This window comes from Chaetodon auriga, chromosome 18 (genome assembly GCF_051107435.1).
Source record: "Chaetodon auriga isolate fChaAug3 chromosome 18, fChaAug3.hap1, whole genome shotgun sequence".
NCBI lineage: Eukaryota > Metazoa > Chordata > Actinopteri > Chaetodontiformes > Chaetodontidae > Chaetodon > Chaetodon auriga.
Window position 1 is genome coordinate 17,513,543 of NC_135091.1, and position 22,434 is coordinate 17,535,976.

The following is a 22,434-nucleotide window of genomic DNA, read 5'->3' on the forward strand; positions in this document are numbered from 1 at the left end:
GTTAAAATGTGTGCAGACAGGTCCGATGGGACGGGGGTCTGTGTTGCAGGAAATGTGGAGAACAGCTGGCAGTTCATTTCTATGTATTTTGGAGCTGCCCAACCATTCGGTCATACCGGCAGGAGGTCACATGAGCAATGCAGAACATTTTTGGTGATAAAATTACCTGCTCTTTCTCTATCTCAGTCTATTCTGTGTGGCAGCTCATGCTAGTTCAGGGCTCCAGCATTGAGAGAGCATGCATGACTGCTCACAGAAAGCTGAATTGAAGTCCCCTCTTGCTTTGTTTGAAAAAGTGTTGCCAGGAAATGCTTCCATTTCTGTCCTCTTTACAGCTTTTTTCTGAAGGTTAGCACTTGATAGGACCTACTAAAATTAGCATTAAACCCCCATAGACATCAAGTGGGCTTCTGTAAGCTGACAACTTCATTGTAATCCACATATCCACACATATGAGAGTCTGAGTGGATATTTTATTGGACTGATGAATCTTTTGGAACTACTTGCGGTGCCAGAGGCAGCGAAGTCTGTTTCTGAGGTGATCATTCATCATTGGCTTCACTAAGCCTGAATGCTGAGGTTTCAGCTCTAAAATGTGTGTGTGTGTGTGTGTGTGTGTGTGTGTGTGTGTGTGTGTGTGTGTGTGTGTATGCTCACTGCTGAGAATTTGGGCATTTAGGATTTGGACTAAAATACTGAAACAAGCTGAAGTGGAATTTAAAATGCAATTACAGAAAGAAGCTGGAGTGACAGTTAAGATGGAAGGACTAAAAGAAGTTTTAGTTTAAGTCTGAGCACTGAATGAGGCTGAAGCGCTGATTTAAGTGCCGAGTGAACTTGAGATGTCAGTTGAAGCTGGAAGTGTTAGTTAGCTCTTGAACGCACTCATCTCTTTGGTAAACGATGAACTGAACACGTCGGTTTGCAGCTAATGAACATGAACACCGGCATGCTGGCACGACTGCTGCCAATTCAGACATAGCTATGAATATTTGAATGTGTTTTCTGGACAAATCAACTTTCATGCAAATTGTGCATGAAATTGTATGAAAAAAAAACAAGTCTGCCACATTGGCATTGAACTTAATACATTGAGTTGAAACATCTGACCAGTCTAGGGAAATATCTGGGAGTGAATGATGATCAAAAGAAATAATTAAGACAGGCTAATCCTTCAGTTTGTTAAATGTAGTGGTGTAAAAAGTATAATATTTGCCTCTGAGATGTAGTGGAAGAGAGATCTAAAGTTGCATAAAATGGAAATACTCAAGTAAAGTACAAGTAGAAGTTGAATCTGTACTTAAGTACAACACTTAACATATTACTAAGTAATGCACTTAGTTACAGTCCACCTGTCACAGGTTGACAGACTTGTATTAGACTGCATTATAGGAGCAGCCTCTGCACACATGAACATGAACCAGTTCATTTTTTAGGACTGTGAACTTCAGTCAAAATTCAAAATTGTGAACTGAACATGAACTACTTCACTTTAATCTATGTGAGGTGAACTTTGAACTGACTCCAGTGAAGTGTGAAACACTAAGGAGGAGGCCCTGATAGACATTAGACCCTGTTTCAGTTGTGTCAACTGAAAAAAAAAAAAAAAAAAGACGTCAGTCATCAGTGTCAGCTGGAGAGGAAGCGCCAAAGCTGCCGTAGGAGTGAAAAGATTTTTCCTCAAAATTAAAGACCTGTGACCTGAAAGGGTTTGAAGTTGAAGTGCAAGCAGTGAAATGAGCTCAGGTGTCAGTTGTGTAGTCAGCGCAGCCTCTGAGAGCAGATGGATCCTCAGTTAAAGGATAAGAGATGGAAGCGGGCGAACTGGCAGTCGATGTCTAAGCTCTGAAAGCAGTTGAACTGTTGTTTGAAGATGAAGAGATGGAAGCAGTTGAAATGCCAGTTGAAGAGTTCGAGATAAAAGCACCTGAGGTCTACATAAAGGCACAGTTGAGTTGAGTTGCATTATGGGAAATGTAGTGTGTCTGGAGCTCTAATCCATACGAGGAAATGAGAGACAGGCTATCTTTGACTCTGCTGCATCGTTTTTGACCTTTCTTTTTTTAATCTCTCTGTTGTGAGCATCCCGACTTCATGGAGGTGCAATGCTAAATCTCTGCAGTGCCCCATTAAATGATCAGGTTTCTACTGGATACAGAATGAATGCAAATTTTGGATTGCCAAAAGGTTGAAATTCTGAGTGATTTTGACCAAGTGGGAAAAACACCTTGAACTGGTGTTTCTTTTTAAATCCGTATTACTATTACAATATATTACTAACAGCAGAACTTCTAAGAGCGCTAATACGCAGAGTCAATTCACCGAGGGGACACATGATATTAGCAACGTGGCATTTTCTGCATTCCTGCAGAATGAAAAACCAAAACGGGCAAAAGTGTGGATGTAATGTCATTGTATAGTCTATATTAATATCTATTCTTATAACTCCAATTTCCTCCTGCGCTGATATTTTATGCTCATTTGCAAGTTGATAAAGCACATTCAGACACTGTTGTTATCTACAGCCTGGAGTTCCTCACACAGCAATGGGAGTGGATTTACATCCACTGGAACACGTGTGTGTTAAGTAGATAAATTCCCTTTTCAGGTAGTTATGAGCCCTTAGTTCACCATCATTACAGGTTTCTAATTAAGGCATAAATCAAAGCGCTGTGTTGCTGGACAGAGTGATGAAGGCAGGAGTGAGTGCCGCAGTGTGTTAGTCCCGACTCTCAAAGGCTCTCCGGCCCTTCCAGACCTCTGCACTGAGCCGAACAGACAGCAGCATCCCTCACAGGCTCTGGCTCCCTCCTTCCACTCTGCCCTCGGTGTCCGATCTCCTGCTTCTTTTTCCTTCTCTGTCATTTCTTCCGTTTACTTGATTATGTGCTGTTCAATGTCTCATCATTTGTGTCTTTCTGTCTCCTGTAACTTTTCATAATCATCCTCCCTCCTCTTCTCTTCCTCCTTGTTTCCTTCATCTCCTTTTCTGTCTTTCTTCCTTCAATCCATCCCTGTCTCTCGTCTCACATGGCATTGGCAGGAGTCTCTCTGAGTTGTTTTTATCGCATCCACTGACCCCCTCCCTCACTCTTTCTTTCTCCGTCTCTGGCTCCCTCCTAACATTCATAAGCAGCACTCAGTCGGTCCTGCTGGCACACTGTAGTCCCTCGCGCCTCGTCGATAGTCACGCTCTGATGCCTCGGCTGATTGCATAAGAACATGGTGTCAAACGGCCACACAGTCATCGCCAGTGGAGAAGGGTGGGGAAACACCAACACCACTGCCCACAACAAACAGTGTATTTGTCTGGGGGGGGGGGGGGGGGGCTGAACATTGCTGGGACGGTTTCCAGTGCTGATTCAACTCTAGATACGGGTCTAAAATGGTTTGCATCAGTTTGATGAGCAAAATACATAGAAAATATTATGGTATTAGAATTAAGCAGACAGCTGTCTTTTGTAAAAAGGCTCTAAAAACCCACTGAACACTACCTGTCCACCACCAAACTGCAGACAGACACAATCAGCAACGAGCCGGTGGACATGATGGAGCATTTAGCAGGTAAACAGCCAGATATTTCGCCTCAGCTAAATCAGAGTGAATGCGGGACTTGCATTCATCAGGTGGGCAGAAACATGCCTCCAAATGAATGCTAATGTTGCTTTTTGTCTGCTGGATGTGTTGATAGGCGAGTGTTTGCTAGCAGCTTTGCCTGCATAGCTTTTGTATACGGTTTATTTCTGCTGCACCCAAGTGGCCAAAAAATAGTTAATAGCCTCAAGATCAGTGTCAGTAGCAAAGTTTGCACTCAAAATGCCTCCTAATGTTGATATGTCCAAGTATTTGTGAGCTTATGCATAGGACTGTGGATGTATGTGCAGTATTGATTTTACTATGAAGTGATTTTTGTGATAATTTCAGAGTTTTGGGCCGTTTTCTCCACTTAAGCAGCTTATCTGTGTTTCTTTGTGTCTTTCTTATTTTGTTGGTTATAAGTTCATTGATGCTGACTTGATGTGCTCAGTCTGAAGTGAGAAATGGGGAGTGATGAGGAAAAAATAGGCCACAATAGCCCTCAGGTAAAAATAAACAGAAGCATTTTAAAATTAAAAAAGTTTATAGCCAAACCATATGAGATCTGCCTGAGCCCGAAGGACTCAAGTGTAATCTCTCATTCATTCTTTTGCATTAATTTTTGTAGCTTAACATCAAAATCATTATTACAATATATCATCAGAGAATTATTGGCATTATATTTTTGGAGCTAGAACATAAGCTGGGCTTCACTGCAGGTAGACTCAGACAAGACTTGAATATTCAAGCGCAGAGTCGAGCTCCAGGGCCAGCACAGACTCTTTTTCAATTTCAGAGCGAGCAACAAATGCTCGTCTACCTACACCGCCTGAGTCCACACCTCCCCCATTAATGTCTGACACTAATCTGATGACAAAGCCCAGGATGAAGGTGCACAATAGCCTGAGAATGCTTTGTGTTTAGGTGCTTACTCTCCTAGTCTCTTATGAATGATTTCCATAATTCTTTCTGTCTCACTTACACGCACTAATCAGTCAGTATGCCCGAGGCTGCTGCTGCTATTCTGTTTTCTGACTCTGCTGCAGCAATAATTCCACTGTGGAGCCATCGATTGGGACACAAAAGGAGATGCTGTTGCCATCAATAACCCTGGAATCCTTTGCAGTGTGCAACCCAGTGCTACTGAGATGCAGTTTTTTCTGTTTTTTTGTTTTTTTTGAAAGAACAAAGAAAGAGAAAGATGCACATACATTACTAACAGCAAGCAGCATCATACTGCTGTGCAGCCGAGGTCTGGAGGCAGCAGCTTTGATAATGATTCAGGGAGCTGCAAAGAAACAGGCAGAAAGGACGAGACACAGACACAGAGAGGACGGGAAGGGGGTTATGACCAAGTTAATTAGATCAAAATGCTCAGAAAGATCCAACAAGTGCTCCAAAGTCTGCAGATCCTGGCAGATCTGAGAAAGGCTGTTTACTGTTTGTTGTCAAGATGCATGTGTGTTTGTGTGTGTGACTGCACAACACAGCTCACAGAACAGAAGCCAATTAGCGTGACAGCACTGCGAGGCACATGGGTGTTGCAGAGCACTTAGGCGCAGCCTGCTTTTACGGCAGGTGAAATTCAAACGGCATATTAATGCAAGACCGCTCAAATAGCCGTGAGCTTGATGATCGTGGAGAAAGGCCACAGACAGGGTCAGACTGGAGGGTCTCAAAGTCAGCAAACAGGCAGCTGTGTGTCCAAGCCTGGAAGAGGCAAGAGGGCCCCGGGCAAGACCAGCAGCTTGCCCTGGGCTGAGGTACAGTGAGGTTTCACTTGTTTTATATTTCAGGCTGATACATCCCTCCCCATGGTAGATTTTATAAATATGAAAACACCTATAAGTGAAAACAACGGGGGGCAGTTTAGTCCAGTGTCACCAGACCAGAGAAAAATGGAAGAAAAAGGAGGCGGATTTAATTCCCTTTGTCCTTTCCGCTCAACTTGCAGCACACCGCGCATAACCTGGTGTTTCCACCACCGGGGCAAACGCAGGGCTGACATTTGGATGCTTCGGAGTGCGGGGAGGTTGTGAGGAAGTAGCAGTGACACTTCAATGCACCTGGTCCACTGGGCAGCAAAAAGCCTCATCATCAAACAGCACTGGTGACATTTAGAATCAGTGCATACTCACATCTGCTCTGGCAGCATTTAGATTCTGACCCACAAAAATGGAAATGTTGACATATCACTTAACATTTTCCCTGCCTCTGTTTTAAACCAAAGCATTTGAAAGGATCTGAAAACACGTAAAGGGGGAAATGACTGAGAATCAAACCAATTAACAAGCTTGGACACGGTAGTTCAGGCTGCATAATCTTTGTATATCAGATATATTTCCCTCATGTCCTTTTTATATAAGTGTATAGTTGAAAAGCCAGAGCAAAATGAGTCCATGCAGCCGTTAGCAACAGTGCCCCGGCATCCTGCCAAGTATGGACATTGGGAGATGAAAGAGCAGCAACTGTTGTTCTGCTCTCCCCAACACCAAGGGCAAACAGAGAGGGGAACACTAACATGGCATTTGTTTTTGCATTTGTTTCCACCTCCAGGGCCTGAATCTTAATATCAGCGTATGTATTATTTTACGCTCTCAGTGTACATCTGAAGTCCCCTCCCGGAAACATCAGCCAGTTGCCTTATATCACCACATTAAGCTCATTTTCAAAGACTGTCCTGGGAGTAGATTAGCACAGACTATAAACAAGGTCCAGGCGTCCTTGCTCAGGGCTACTACTGGGCCTCACTGGCCACCGTCAGCTCCAGCGAGCCTTTGACTTCAAGACTCCCTTTCTAATCTACCTCCCATTATGCCATCATATGAGAGTCACGGTCATTAAAATCACTGTGAAGCATTTTGCATTTTGCTGTATTATGCCTCATACTGCCTTAAGAGACAGCAGAAAAATCAATGTAACCCACCTAGTTACACACACACCCACCTCCTCATGGCCTTCAGGGGATTATGGGATTTCATGTCATATTGGTCACATCAAAATAATAGAGCGCTCATACCACACAGGATAACATTCAATATATATTTGCAGTATTACACTTGAATGACAGTGCGTGCCTGTGCCTTACATATTTGTTTTTTGTATTATCCTACAGCTAACATGATACAGCACAAAGCACTAAAGTAATCCTGTAACTCAGGAGGGAAACTCCACCCACAGGTGCAGCACTAAGTATAATATATAGGACAGGTAGGAGATGGATGAGTGGGCACTTGAAGTGAAGCAGCTCAGCATTTTGAGATAGAAATATGAGCAAAACGTGAAGAATGCACACACTGTAGATCGTACATCTATGAAATTTGATTTGAACTGCTGTGCATTATCCATTCAAGTAAAGATTTATTAATTTCAGCTCATGTCTGTGCAGATTCAGCGAGAGCCCGCTGAAGCAGCAGTGTGGTGAGCTACTGCCACCCAGAGGACGATGAAGGCTTCATGTTGATTCAGCAGTGGCTCTCAGCTATGCGGAGACAGACTTGAGACCAAGTTATGACTGTGACATCTGCATGAATAACTGACCTTAAACATGACGTCTTTGCTTGATTTTACAGACTGCAGTTATCACTTCAGTATTTAATGTATGGACGTACAACAAAGGCATCAGTTCTAGAGACAGAGGGGGAGAGATATGTTGACAAAGAAAACAATTATTGTTCATTATTTCAGCGGCAGTGGTGAATGAGGGGTACTTGGGTTTTGTGTCTTTATTTGTCCCCTTTTGGTTGCAGTTGTGTTGTGGTTCTCAGAGCAGTCTACCTGGAATAAACTGATTGCAGAGAGGGACATTTTAAATATGCTGTGGTATGCATCAGTGTCAAAAGTGATTTAATAATCCATTTTAAGTCACAAATTATATTGTATTCTACCTTTTGAGGCTTTGACACAGAAGTAAAAAACTGGAGATCCAGAGGTGTAACAGTAATTTAACTAATTTTATTTTTGAAGTTTTACTGAGATGCAATCTATTTATAGCCTGACCTAAAATATTAGACTGTAACACTTTTTGACAGTATGATGAATTCTTCATCGCTCCATCAGTTAGAGCAACACTACAAGCAATCACCACCAGGTGTCACTTTTGGACAGTTTTACACTGTTGGACTGTTGCATATTGTGTGACAAACTAACACTTCCCAAAGGAAAAGTTGTAATTATCGTCCCTTCCAGCCTGGCAGCAGGCAGATCAGAGGTCAGCCCTTCAGCAGAGATTTTCCAAAGCTCATAGTGTCATTAAAGGTCAAAGAATAAACACCTGGGCCAAAACCTTCAGTAAAGTATATAGATTCAGTTTTCTTATGCTCTTGTTGACCTGTTGGATTCACTGGATAGTGAAAATATCTGCTTTCTCACACACCTCTTTGTCACCTTTCTATTACTGTCTGTCAGTCAAGTGTATATTTCCTATGCTTGTAACATCATGTTTACTTCCTTGAGAGCTTCAGCAGTGACACATGCGGTGATAGTTCAGTTTCACTGACCTATTTTCAGCATTAGTGTCATCGCTGCATAACTCACATGATACAACACATCAGTAGATAAGTATAACATGTAGAGTAATTGCTGGTAAGGGTAAAGAACACACACGCTGACCGTTTCTTGATTTGCGTGGGTGTGTGTAGAGTCGCTGCAAAGGCACCTTAACTCCATGACAACCAGCGGTTGTGGTAGTGGAAGACGTGGGTGTACTCTAACCCCCCCCCCCCCTTCATCTAACCTAACTGGCCCTTGTAGTCCTGTGGAGGTGTGTTTATCCTGTGCATAACTTCGACCACACTGCTGACAACAATGAGCTCCAAACCTTTCCCACAGTCACACACTCAAGGCTCCAGCATGTGTCGTGGCAACACAGGAATAGTATCAGCGAGCTACATGTGGCCCTGCACTGTTTTGATTGTAAAGCCTTGACATTTTATAATGCTGTGTGTGTGTGTGTGTGTGTGTGTGTGTGTGTGGGTGTGTGTGTGTGTGTGTGAGAGAGTGAGTTCCTGTTGCTTTGCATTGTAGCCCTCAGGGCCAAATATGCAAGTCCCCCATTCTACAGACCCATGAATGTTCAAACATGCCTTTGACTTCTTCCATCAATCTTGATTGGCCACCCAGTACAAGCAGGAAGTTTACTATGACGTGACTTCCAATGACTGTTATGAGACCAGAGGAAAAGCAGTTTGGTTGGACAATGTGAACAAGCTCGAGTGCACACGTTATGATAAGTTCTGCAAATCGTAATTCAAAATTGCATAAACTTTACAGCATTGTGGGCCGCAGCTAACAATTACTTCATTATTGATTAATTTGTTATTTAGATTCCTGAATAATTGATTCTTTTTGATTTTTCTCCAAAATATTATTTCTTGGAAAAAAAATTGTTACATTTACCAGTTATAATTTCCAAGAGCCCAAAGCTATTCACTTTATTATCATATCTCACAAAAGAAAGCAATGAAACCTGTGCTGTAAGCAGCGGAAATGACTGAAAAGGTTAATCAGCATTGTTGCTGATTCATTTTCTGTGAACCGGCCAATCGACTAACAAAATAATCGTTTCACCTCTACTTATTGACAAGATTTGTGTAATATTGTATGTGCTTGACATATGAAACACTGTCAAGGATCACTGGAAATGTAATTTGCAGGAATCCATAAGGGAAATATGATTTGTATAGGTAAAAGTACAATACAATAATAATTATACAGCCCTAAAGCGTGAGTGTTTTCATCCTTAAAGAAAGCATAAACTCTTAAGTTAAAGCACAAGAACAATACAATAATTAAAGCTTCATTTCCTCATCATGAATTTCATTTTCAGCTTCAATTTAGAGATTTCTTCGCACTGCAGAGAGGAAATCATGACACTGCACAAAGAAAAACAAAGGGGGATTTAATTGGCTTATTTCGTACTGTCCCTAATATTGACCAATTACAAATGTGAATGGGCGGGGCTTTTTTTTTTCTTTTTTCTTTTTTTTTCTTTTTCCCTTTCGTCTCTCTGGTGGTAGAGGGAGGGGTACGTGCTGAGAGTGTTGTTGTCTGTTGCTGCTGGGGACAAGCAGAGCAGCCAAGGACGGTGAAAGTACTGCGGAGACCAAGATTTCGGCTCGTAACACCCTTAAAAGTATTACCTCAAGAGACATACAGGTGAGTGTTTGTGTTTAACCAACTTTTATTCGTGTTTAGTGGCCGCTAAATGAGATTTACTTCTCCTGGTGTCTTGCCAAATTGTGTATCCCTGTCATATCAGTGACTGTCAGATGAGTTCACATGGGAAGAGATGCCGGGGAGGAAAGCTAACTGGCTAGCTAACATCAGCCACGTTTGAGCGCTGAAATTAGTTGTGTGGTTGCGTTAAACGTTGTGCAACTGTGACAAGGTTGTTCTCTATCACCGCTTATGCCTTATTTAGTCTCTCAGGCTCTTTTGTTGAGGAAGTAACGTTCCGCTTTCCTGGGTTTGCTTGACAGCAGTGCCGGCTAATAGGCGCATTGGCTAGCCAGCAAACTTAGCTCGCGTGTAGCAGCAGAATTCGAGCCACGTTTCATTTGAAGAAACACTTTGTTATCCCTGTATTCTTAGTCGCTTGAGTAAATGGGTGTTTGGGTTAATGAAGTCAAATGCTTTGGGACCCCGGTTTGCCACAACTTATTTACCAGTTTAATAACTCTTCCAATCCGCAATCACTGCGTCCTAACAACTTTGTAGAGATCGCAACCATCTGACATCAGGGTGCTGTGTGTGTACTGGCAGGTGGTTGAAACAAAATATGACTTTTGCCCTCTCTACTGTTTTCTAATGAGTGAATCTTCAGCCTGTTTAGCTGGTGGAAGCACCATATTATCCAGCTTTAGTTACATGTTGTAAATGCCAGACAACAGCGGCTGTTTCTTTCTTTTCTCTTGACACGAGTTGCCAATGAGTGACTCTGTTTTGCCTCATGGGATGTTTTTGGAGTGCAGACTCATTACATCCAAGGGCAGCAACACATTCATTCAGTCCAGCACTATGAGTCATTACAGTGTTGAGGTGTAGGTGGTGGCACCTCAACCCCAGCAAAATTCAGGAAGTATTGCAAGGCTTATATTTATACGTTGGTATTGATTATTTGAGAAATTAGTCATGACTAAAGAGTCCAGATTCCGAAACACAGCAACACTGAATTGTGCAAACCAGTTAATTAGCCAAAGCCATGAGTTGTAAAAGTGTCAGGACTCAAAATTAGTCAGCTTTACATTTGGAACCAGCTTGAGAGAATGTGCTTTTTCGTGGCTCTCAATGCACTGAAATGGCGCTCTTTTGTTGGAGAGGACATACAGCAACAGCTGCGCTCCTCAACAACAGTGTGTGTGTGTGTGTGTGTGTGTGTGATTTGTTTCAGTCGGTATGCCAGGCTGTAACTGCAGCATTAATGGCATGCTGGTTGAATTTTGTGACTGAAACACACAGGACAATGGCCGTTGTGGATGAACCTGATCTCCCTTGGAAGAAGTTGAAATGCTTTGCATGCTGTTTGCATGGTCTACTCTAGCCGTGCGCCTCAGTATTCACTTTCACACAGTGTAGACAAGTTACACAGTGTGGACAGGTTAGGGCATGCAGGGTTTTATATAGCCCCCAAAGGAAGATGCCAAGTCATTACTATAAGCCACAACATATACAAAGAATCCCATGTGATGTGGCACTTGGTTTACAACCATGTGTAAATCAAGTCTTGTTCTGTTTGACTCTATAGAAAGATCAGACTTTTGCTTTCAAATGTCTGGTAAGGTGCACCGCACTGTTTGCAAAGTGAAGTGGCAAGAGCCCAATGTAGCACCATCACCACCACAATATTGAAATGGATGATAGCATTATAAACATGAAGACTAAAGAATGTCTCTTTATTGATCAGCCGATGCATTGCTTTGGAACATCTCAGTGCTGCGCCCCACGTCCCTGCAGACTGGTTAAGCAGTTGGGTTTGTGTGATGCATGTGAACCACGCAAAGGTTTCAAATGCCCTGCTGATGCGATGTGGTACAGCAAATGGGATAACGCTGAAAAGAGCAAAAGACATGTCAGACTTTACAAATGTATCTTGGCAGAGTCTGAATGCAGTGTGTGCTTGCGTGTGTGCGCGTGTGGCTGAAACTATGCTCGACCGTCGCTCTGGCAGAGCAGTAGCTGTTAGATTGCAGTTTAAAGTCTTGTAGTTTTGTTCTCTCACTGCTCCGCGCTCGCATCTGTGACAGAATAACAGGATATGGCATCTCACACCCTTTCGAACAGTGGCATTTTTTCACTTTGTGGTTTTTTTAACCCGCCATTGCATTACAGGTTGCTTGAGGCAAGCACTGGGACGCGCCTTTGTGTTGCATCGCCATGTATCTTCTGGATTTATTAAGCCCTGTTTGGCTGCCACAACAAGAGCACCGCCACAATTCTTGAAGAAAAAACAATAAGAAAGAATGCATAAATGATAACATCAACAAACTTGTGGAAGATGTTTAGCATTTTTTTTTTTTTTTTATCATGATGAAACAGCCAGCCAGCTTTAACGCTTTGGCCACTGCAACCCCCACGGTAATCAAAGCAGGGCTCAAATATGTGTAGGTGTGAAACCTTAACCAAAACTTCACAGCAGCACATGCTATACATCACATTTAGCTTGAATGTGCATTGTCATGAGCAAAGAAATACAGTATCCACCTGAAACACGGTTAGCATGCAGGCATTGATGCTACCCTCTGATGTGTGAAATATGATGACTACAGCCATTACAGTCATATTACAAAGAGGCATCCAGCTACTGAAATGTGTTACTTTAAACTCTCACCTGGCCATATGAAGGTAATATGATATTTGCAGATTAGTTATTCTTGAACTCCACATGCTTGCAGCAGCGGATTTTGTTTGTCAACGATGAATCACAAGTTGCTTTGTGACACTAAATGAGAAATCCCAACGGATTTCCTTCCAGCACTCCACCATTGCCAAGTCTAATATCGGATGTGAGGTTTTAGCTGAACAGGCAGTGTGAAGCCCTCTTATATCATTATTTCCCTGTCGATGCCAGCGGAGATTAGCCTGCAGCACCGCAACAGAAATACAGGATATGGCACCTCACACCCTGGCGTTTTTTTCACGTGGTGGTTTTTGACCTGCTGTTGTATTACAGGTTGCCTGAGGCAAGCAAAAGGACAATGATCACACATTTGTTTGTGTGTCAAATTTTGGCCAAACTTGTAGTTCCTCCTCCAGTGTTAAGAGCAAACAAATAGAAAGTAACAGCTTTGCATACCATAATGGTAAACAAATATTACTTATTTTTAAGCTTAAGCAGGTGCAACCAGGGCCGAGTTGTTATTTCCAAAGCTAAAATGACTAAAATAGAATATATGGGGCCAAAACCAATTTGATTTTGTTTATTTACTATGTCATAGCAGTGACTTGTGCACATCTTTTCAGGAGAAGCTGAACACTCGCTTTACACTTGCTGAAGTCATTATTTCCTTCAAACGGAACAAACTGGCGTAGAAGTCCCACAGTTCCTCAGCTCCTGGCTCTTAGTGCTCGGCTCTTGTCCTGTTGTCAACGGCTAATCACCCAGTTTACCGTGGACCACCAGCCACCGCTGACTCAGCCAATGCTGCCATCTGGGCTGGAACAGAAAGCACCACAGACTTCTCACTGCCTCTAGAGCCTCAGATGCTCAGCAAAGAGAGTGTGTATGTGTGTGCGCGTGTAGAAAGCGGTAGAAAGTGTGATGTGAAGGGAGATCAAATTTTAGATTTCCAAAGTTTGAAAACATTTTAATAATAAAATTACAACGTTCCATCTTTATTTTCACTCAGAGTGCCAGTCAGCAAGTATAGACACAACGTTTTCAAAAGTTACATGAAATTGTTGTATTAGTGAAATAATTAGAGGCCCTGTAAACCCAAATAGGGGTTTGCAGTTATTCTGAAAAGTTGAACAAATTTTGACATGTCACAGTTAGAAAAAGGGCATAAATAATAAAATACATGAGGGCTGAATTCATTTAGCTGCTTCAGTTTCAGGGTCCTGGTGCTGTTCATACTGGCTCACAGTCACACTGTCATAGTTTACTGGGACACTTGAAAACAACAGAACCAGCGTTAATGTTCTTATTAACACCTGTGCTTTTGCCACAATGACAAGTCAAATGTGTGCTGTGAAAAAGGCCTGTGAACGAGGGTTATCATTTTAGCCAGAATTATGCACCCACGTACACAAGGAGTCTTTTCAGTCTCACTATTTGGCAAAGCAGGATTTCTAAATCTCAGCTGTTAGAACAGCTTATCTCTTAAAGTGTTCTAACACTTAAGCCAGCAGCGTTCAATGTTCACCAGGAATAATGTCCTCCAGTCCGAATTCTGCAATATTTTTATTCATTGTTGGCCGTCCTTGATCCCCTCCTGTTTTCATTACTCTCAGGAAATTAGTTATTTGTGTGTGGCCAACCATGGCTGTCACAGTAAAATACCATGCGACTCAAAGTGTCTGCTCTGAGTTCCTGTTTTACCCCACACTACCCGTCTGCCTGTCTGTTTATCCGTCTGTCTGTCTGTGAGAATAAGTTTGTGTGGAGCTGCACTGCTTTATGACCCTGCACACTTCCCGCTCACGTTTCACTTTTTATACTCACGTCCTGTCAGCGGGGCAGCAGCTCTCTGTGAGTGTGTTTGCTGTGCACTTTCAGTTTGCTCTGGCTGGCTAGTATTGTGCAGAGGCTGTGCTCGTAGTCCCGCTGTGTTTATTACCCCTAAAATGCTCCAGCACTACTGTTCTTGTGTGCTCGATGGTTTGCCATAATGATGTTTGCTCATCATAGACGATCCACAGGAATGATTAAGCATTTATTTTATGACAGAAAACAGAATTTCTTTGGTTAACTAAGGGGCCTTCATATCCTCAAAACATGTAGCCCACATGTACTAATGCACATCAGTGTTAAAGGATGTTTTTTTATATAAGATTTATTTAATTCACAGTTAACTCTTACCTGCTTTGATTATTGTTGTAATGACAGACGTTTTTGTTTGTCTCCCTGTTCTCTTTCTTTTTCCATATAACTTTTATTCTGGCCTTATTTAACCTTGTCAGGTTTAATGCTGCATCATGTCAAACAGTAACCTGTTGTTTTTGAAACCTGAGTGGTGGCACAGCAGAGTAATTTAAAATGCACACCATCTGTCCCATCGATTTTGTGTAAACTACTTACAACGATGGGCTTCTTTGCTTTGGCAGTTTATTTATGCACAAATGCCCAAAGCATCATACTTTGTAGGCCACTGGAAAATTGGAAAGCCTTGGAAAATATGTTACAGTACAAAGCTAGTTTGAAAGGTATAAAACTACAAGATGAAGACTTACTCAAATGGTCTTGTTCTCATCATTTCATTGTTTGTCACCTGTTGTATTTGTGTCATACTGCAGGCATTAATCAGTGATTATGAGAGTTAATTGCTGTTTGATAAATGACAGGTGTTGTCACATTTCTTCTCTGCGAATCACACTCCCTGTTTTTATGAAGTGAAATTGCAAACAAGCCACGACGTATTTGCTACTGATGCTACTCCCAGATCTGTGATTTTGAAAGCATATTCAGTTGGTGTAGAAAGACTTGTGGTACAAATGTGTATCACTATTCATCACAGAGTGCATCATTAGCTGAATGAAAAAGACATTATAATATTTAACCTTTGACATATATTAGCGAGCTAAGTGTGTGCTCTCACACCTCTTGTTTTTTTTTTTTTTGCATTTCCACAGCTGGCAGAAGGACCTTGGCCTCTGTCTGTTTTTTTGCAATTCAGCAGCACTCTCACTGATCTCAGCAGGTGCAGGAATCCAGAGATTTACAGCTGTTTATTGTTCATGACAGGCTAGCGCTGTGTGAGAGCAGAAATATTAGGATGTTGAAGAGGACCGCCCTCACGCTTTAGTGAGGAGGGTGTATCAGCACAAAAAAAACCAGTGGAATGACCAAACAACAGCAGTTCATTCAGGGCAGGCCACTGTGTGTGTGTGTGTGTGTGTGTGTGTGTGTGTGTGTGTGTGTGTGTGTGTGTGTGTGTGTGTGTGTGTTTGTGTGTGTGTGTGTGTGGCCAAGTAATGGCTTAAACTCTGATCCTGATTACTGTATGTTGGGATTGTGATGATTAATGCTTCATAATTTGATTATGTAATTATTTGGAGGTCCAGAAGAAAAATAGTTTCTGTTGCACACATGCTGCAGTCCTAGCAAAACTACTGTGCATGAGTCATTAATTGTGCAGCCTGTGTGTGTAAAAATTTGTTTTTGGGGTTCAGTATCTTGCCCAAGGATACTTCGACATGTGGACTGCCGAGGCCAGGGATCGAACCACCAACCTCCTGATCAGTGGACGACCACTATACCTCCTGAGCCACAGCCGCCCGTTATTAATCAATCAATTGATTTTAAAAAAAAAAGAATTTTACAGTCCCAAAAAATGAGCTAGTTCATGTTCATTTCTTCTTTATGAGCTGCAAAGGCTGCAGATCTCGTACTGTGTAGTCTAGTAAGGTGGAGGTCTGTCCACTTCTTGGAAAACAAAGTTAACTGGGCCTTCATGAAATGCTATGAATTTGATTTGCCTTGTGAGTTAGAGGAACTTTGCGGGTGTTGGCTCGTGGTCGTAGTGTTTGTTAATGATTTCTTGTGATCATCATTCAGGCGCAGATATTTCCCAAGACTGGTCAGATGCTTCGATTCGATCTGTCAGTATAGCCAGGCGCCTGATTAAGCTCTGTTAAAGTTGGAGCTTGATAAAGGTGAGGCACCTAATGAAAGTTTGACCTGCTTCAAAATGGAGAAAAAACAGACGGGAAGGTATTTCTGTCGGTTAAGTTTGTTTTTAGATTCATCTGTAATCATGTGTTTGTCCGTCAAACTGGGCACAAATCTGCTGGAGAGGGCAGCTAACACTAATTAGCTGCGTTAGGTCAGAGAGACACTGCAGCGTAACGTTACAGAGCATTATGCTGTTTTTTGAATGTTTCTTGCCGTTACTCAGAGGCACTCTAAAGTGAGTCCTTTACTTCTTCACAAGAGAAACTTGAGCAATATCTGATCAAATAGAAATATTAGTTACATTGCCCTTTTATTCTCAGTGCATGGCTGCATCCCTAAAGTCCATTTATTTAATTTAATTTCTTTATTGTAGTGGTCTTGTCTTGTTTGAAAGAGTATTGTACAAGACAACGAATAAGTTTTGTTTTTTAATAAAAGGCTGGAAATAACATTAAAATTCTGCTTTTTTCCTTTTTATTGGATTAATAATTAATCAGAGTAATGATAAACACATTCATCGATTATCAATATAGTTGTTAGGTGCAGCCCTGCTTACTTTCACATTCATTAGTTGCAAACATCTACGCTCAGTTCACTGTTCACCAAAAACATGAGCACGTGCGGTCAACCTGCTCTTTGAGCAAGTTAATGCACAATGCTGAGGTTACCATATAGCAAAGCACCGTTACCACTGCCAGCAGTCAGTTTCTTTTCTCTGACACTGTGTTTTGCTTGTGTTTTCCACAAGCTCCTCTTCATGCAGCTGAGTGTGTGTTGAGCTGGTCTTTCACTTACCAAGCAGATATACAAGATCTACAGCATGCAAAGTGAAAGCATGTAAGGAGGAAAAAGCATTTGGCCTCAGTCAGACCAACAGACTTGTCTGATGACAGAGATTCATAGTCTGTAAAGGTCAAGTATCATCTGCTAGACCATTAAGGAGTAATTAGCGCTGATCCTTCACTGTAGAGCCAGCGTGCACAGAAAGCCATAAATAGGTTTGTTTTCATAAGGAACACCCCTGTGCCCCACTCCCTGCGTTGATATAGCTTGTTGCTGCGTAAATTACCAGGAGACCATTTCTCTTAGCTGTTAACAGTAGTCTGAGCATTTTGTGTCCTCTAGCTCAGTGTCAGGAGATTAACAGCAAGCAGCTGAACTCTAAGGCTGGAAAGTATTTGCAAAATCTAATATCAAGGTTGATTATTTGAGGTTGTACAAGCCATTTAGACAAGAAAAGCCGTTTATCGTGTATATAATGGTAATTTCACTCAGCTAGAATGAACTATGAAAGGAAGAGTTCAGCATTTGGGGAAATGTGCTTTAGCTTTCTTGCAGAAATTTGATAAACTGAGATGTAAAAATGACAAACATGAGTTTGTGGTTTTATGGGGGGTTGTGTGCCAGACTGTCTCTTGGCTGGGTGCTAATTAGTGAGCTTTAGAGGCGCAGGTATGTGGAGCCAGGCTGTTTCCAGTCCTTCCACTTAGCTGAGGTAACCAGGCTGTTGGCTGCAGTTTAATATATTTATCTGACAGGTACTGTGTAACAGAGTTATTGATCTTCTCAGCTGACACTCGGCAAGAAAACCAATAAGCATATTTTCCAAAATGTCAAACTCTTCCTTGAGGCTCAGACAATTGCTTTATTTTAATGCTTGGCAGTATCAAAGATTACAAACTGACTAGACATTATCCAGTTACAATATCACAATACTGATGACCGTCAGGATATTGCACAGCTCTATTTCACATCCCACCAATGCAGTAAATGTATCCACCCTGAGTTTTGCAGGGCAAAGCAGACTTTCACTATAAAGATTTTATCATTTTGAGGTAACCTGTGGCAGTGGCACATCTGTTCGAGTATATTAGGATAATCTTGCTCCCAGGGTAAAAAGTATCTTCTGTTAGCCTGGCTCGGGTGCCTCCACCCAGCAGAGAAGGAGCATGTAGGGTGGAGATCGCTTGATTCTCTCACATACACACTCGGCAACACTAGTTTCACACAAGAGTCAGTCACACACAGACATGGTTCTCTTTGTATCTGCAGTGTTGTTGACATGCAGGGCTTGGCAGAACAGAAGTGGCATTGAGCAGAGACGTAGGAGGAATTTCTACGCCTGGAGTCCCACTATATGCAGCAATGGCTGCTAGTAGCCAGACAGCCACTCAGCCTCCTCCTCCTCTCCAAATACCAAACGCCCTCCTTAACTTTCCGACTTGCTTTTTGACTTGATTTCTTTTCCTCCTTCCATTGTTCTCTTCATGCACTCTTATGTGCCTTGGCAGACTGTGTCTCTCTAGCCCACTTTCTCTTTCTCCGAGTTGTTTACTATGTCCACAACCGCCCTCCTCAGCCCTGTGAACAGAAAAAAAAAATGACAGAACTGTGAGTTCTGTGTTGCCATTATCAGCGTCCCTCTCCCTCTCTCTACACCAGAGGCCAGATGTGGAGGAGGGATAGTGGTGAGTTTGTAATGAGCAAGTGTAATATTAGGCAGCAGGCCCAGTTGACTGAACCACAGGGCACACAGAGCCAGCTGCTGAACAGAGCTGAGTCCTGCTGGACCGGACTCAGCTCTGTGCTTCAGTGTCACTGACTCAATGGTGTGTGTGTGTGTGTGTGTGTGTGTGTGTGTGTGTGACTGTGTGTGATATGGGATGTATGGTTTCTCAGTGAGAGCATTTCAGAGAGCTCATGAGTGCTTAAAAATGAACTGTGCAGGATGTACGAGTCCTTACTGCTAGAGAGTTCTTCAGTGTGTATAGAGTGTTTAGAGCGCGGTTAGTAGACCAAAACAGTTGAATCCTGGTATGTGAAGTAGACTGTAAGAGGGAAGGATAAAGAGTGTCAATGATACAGCAGAGGGAAGCAAGGCTGCCATTATGGTGGTGCTGGGCAGGTTTCCCCTTCTCCACCAGCCCACCCTCTCCCCTGCCTTCCAGCAGCACCCTGCACCCCCCGGCCTGTGTCCATATTAGGGCAAAACTCAGCCAACCTCCCCTCGAGCTGGGCTCAGCCCCCCAACACGCCCTGCTGTCACATTTGCTCCAGCGAAAGGAGCCTGAGGGAGACGCAGCTCCGCTAACCCAATTTGAAGGCCTGTTTTCCCGGCCAGTCAAAACAGCAGAAGGATTTTAAAAATGGATGTAGAAAGCCAAGGCCAATCTTGTTGTTTTTAAGTGGCACGCTGGTGTGTTTGAATGTTCTGCATTTTTTAGGACCTGTAGTTAATGGGCTTAACTTGAGCAGAGCTTGACCGTATGCCACTTGGTGACCACTTTTCTCCAAAGTGCGTCATTGTTTCATATTTGTAGACGTCCTTAGTTTGAGCCCTAAGATAATAGAACCCATAATCTTGGCTGCACTGGTGCAAAGCTCGTGATCATATCATCCGTGTTATCAATTATGCTATTTACTACCAAAATACTTAGTCCTTAACAGTGTGCCATAACGGCCATTTGGTGCCTCTTTAGTGATTATTCTAGGATATAAAACTTTTTAGGCTAGAACAATAACAACACTCAGCAGACACTGAGGTAGCGAGTATGCAGATTATATCAAGCCAAAGGTCAGCACACCATAAGTAGTCTCCATTTTTATTAAAGTATTTTACAGTGTGAATGCTCGCCAGTAAGAACAACAGAACACAGACAAATAATAGTCTGTACAAAAAGTATGCTGTAAAGGCACTTGGCAGTGAGAAAGACACTGGTTAACAATTGGTCTGTACTTGCCAGTCATTTTCCAAGAGATTCCCAAACAGAAGTTATTTTGGGTCATTGGTGTTGATTTTGGTTTCCTTTGGTTTATACAAAGTCCCTCTCAGAGGAAATGGGTTGATTGAACAGACATAAGAACCTCTGAGTTAGTACACAGACTTTCTAGACCTAGAACAGTGTCGCTCATTTAAGTGTAGCCTACCATCTAATTTACGCATGAACGCAGAAATGGACAGGTTTGAATGGGTACACGCTGCACTAAGAACATCTGAAAATGTCCAAGCTTCCATTAGTATTTGAATCAGACATCCAGTCAAGCACAGTGTGAAAGAAAAATATATAAAGACTAACAGCAAAACGGTATGTAATGGCCATAGTTTAATATGTACCATATGAAAACAGAAGACAAAGCAACACTAAGTGGAAGGTAATGGGCCATGATACTTGCTGTAAAACTAATGGCAGAAGGCACTCAAACATTGCATTACGGTCAAAAAGTGAGGTGAGATTCAACTAAATGCTCTGTGTCGATATGTAATCATCAGCACATTGTGTTCTCTGAAGTATGGTTGTGCTCCTGCAACAGTTAAAAAAAAAAATCCTTATGGCATTCATGATCGCTTTGATCTGGCCTAAATTTGCAGTACAGAATAAGCTAACCTTACAGGCAGGCGTAATGTGAGTAGCATGTGTGTCAACAACTGACACACTGCTAAAGGTGTCTGGGACCTCAAATAAAGAGAGGAACAGGAGGAAGAAATGCTGATTTAATACATAGCTCTGAGGCACGTTTGCTCGACTGACAGATGTCTCAGCCATCACAGTCAGTTTGAGTTTGTGTTGACAATCAGTTAACTGCAGTCCAGGCTTTAAAAATACTGTTACCATAACTTTTTGTTAGCTGGATATTGTATCAGCTTTATTCCATAATTACTTAGTAATTTTTCATTTGCTGCTGTGCTTTATTGTCATTACAAGATCTTCATCTGATTCTAGATAGATCTAGGTAGATAAACTCGCCACCAAAAAGTAGAAGCGTTTGGCTGGTGGTCATTTTCCTCCTTCTGAGATTTACTGTGTTAGAACAACCCCACAGGCCTCTTCTAAAATGTTGTATTTTGTACTGGCAGGTCTTTGTTCCTCCTCATGAACAACACAGTGGGCTCTGACTCTGTGCTGTTCAGGATTAAAACTGAGAAGACTCTCCTCTGTTTCCTGTTCCAGGTTCAGTGTTTTAGAAGCACGGCTGTATGATATATGTGCGCCAGGGTACAGGAGAGGAAATTGTTTCTCCTCATTACATTTGACTGAAGATTCATGAATAGTCACCTGAGTGAGAGGACGCAAACTGGAACCAGATTCCTGAAACTGCAGATCAGGTTCAACTGGCTTGGAGTTTATGGAGTCGAGAGAAAAAGCAACAGCAGTATTTGTTTTATGTGTTCCTGCATCATAAGAGACAAAGAAAAGTTGTGTTTGGAAGTATTAATCAGGTTATTTTGATTGGAAGGGACAAAAGAGTTTCATCATTTCATACCAGCATCTTTCATATCTCAACTACAGCAGGCATAATAGAAGTATTAAGTGAGGAGGAACTACTTTGCAAGAGCAGCAACAATGAAGTCCTAATGCAGTCAGTGTACATACGCTGTGCATACACACATGAAACCATGCAGTTCTACTTGCATGACAAAAAAAGGAACTCTGCACAGTTCCCACACTTATTAGTGTTGATCAGCCTGCTTAGGTTAGTGTGCGTGTACGTACAGAGAGTGAGTAGGCAGTTGCATTTCCTGTTCAACTGAGTGACAGTTGATGAATAGAAAGGCTGATTTGCAGCAGTGTGAAATCTAACATTTTCCTGCTTCTTTGGTCTGTTGAGGGTTGCTAGCAATAATGTCAGGGTAGCATTGAAGGCTGGAGTGCTGCAAACTGACACATTAGATGTCGTACAATGAATACAAAGTGAGTGTAGGCACTTGCTGTCATACAGTGCTGCCAAATGAATGCATCTTAATGCTCAGTGATGTGTTATTTTCACTCGCATGCTTTCCTAAAACCCCAAACCCAGAGCTCACCGGGCTGTTTTGAACCTATCATCCATCATCAGCTGTTGCCATGCAGAATGGAAGAAAGAAGCTCCAGAGTTGTCCCAAACACACACACACACACACACAAACGCATATTCATTTACTCATGGGAGGGTTGCAGTCTTCCAGCCCATTGAACCTCCATTGAGAGTTAACCCTTGTTTGAACCCTCAGAGGGTGTCTGCAGAAGGCAGATCGTCCTCGGCCAGATGTG

General features: G+C 42.3%; 1 protein-coding gene across 2 annotated transcripts in view; it reads left to right on the forward strand.

Moving 5' to 3' along the window:
* Window positions 1–9,577: 9,577 nt before the first annotated feature.
* fam49a (family with sequence similarity 49 member A) overlaps window positions 9,578–22,434 on the forward strand; it is a 31,820-nt gene continuing 18,963 nt past the window's right edge. For both annotated transcript variants that reach the window (XM_076756263.1, XM_076756262.1), the window contains exon 1: window positions 9,578–9,732. The gene's annotated coding sequence lies outside the window, so the exon portion shown is untranslated. The remainder of the gene's footprint in view (window positions 9,733–22,434) is intronic.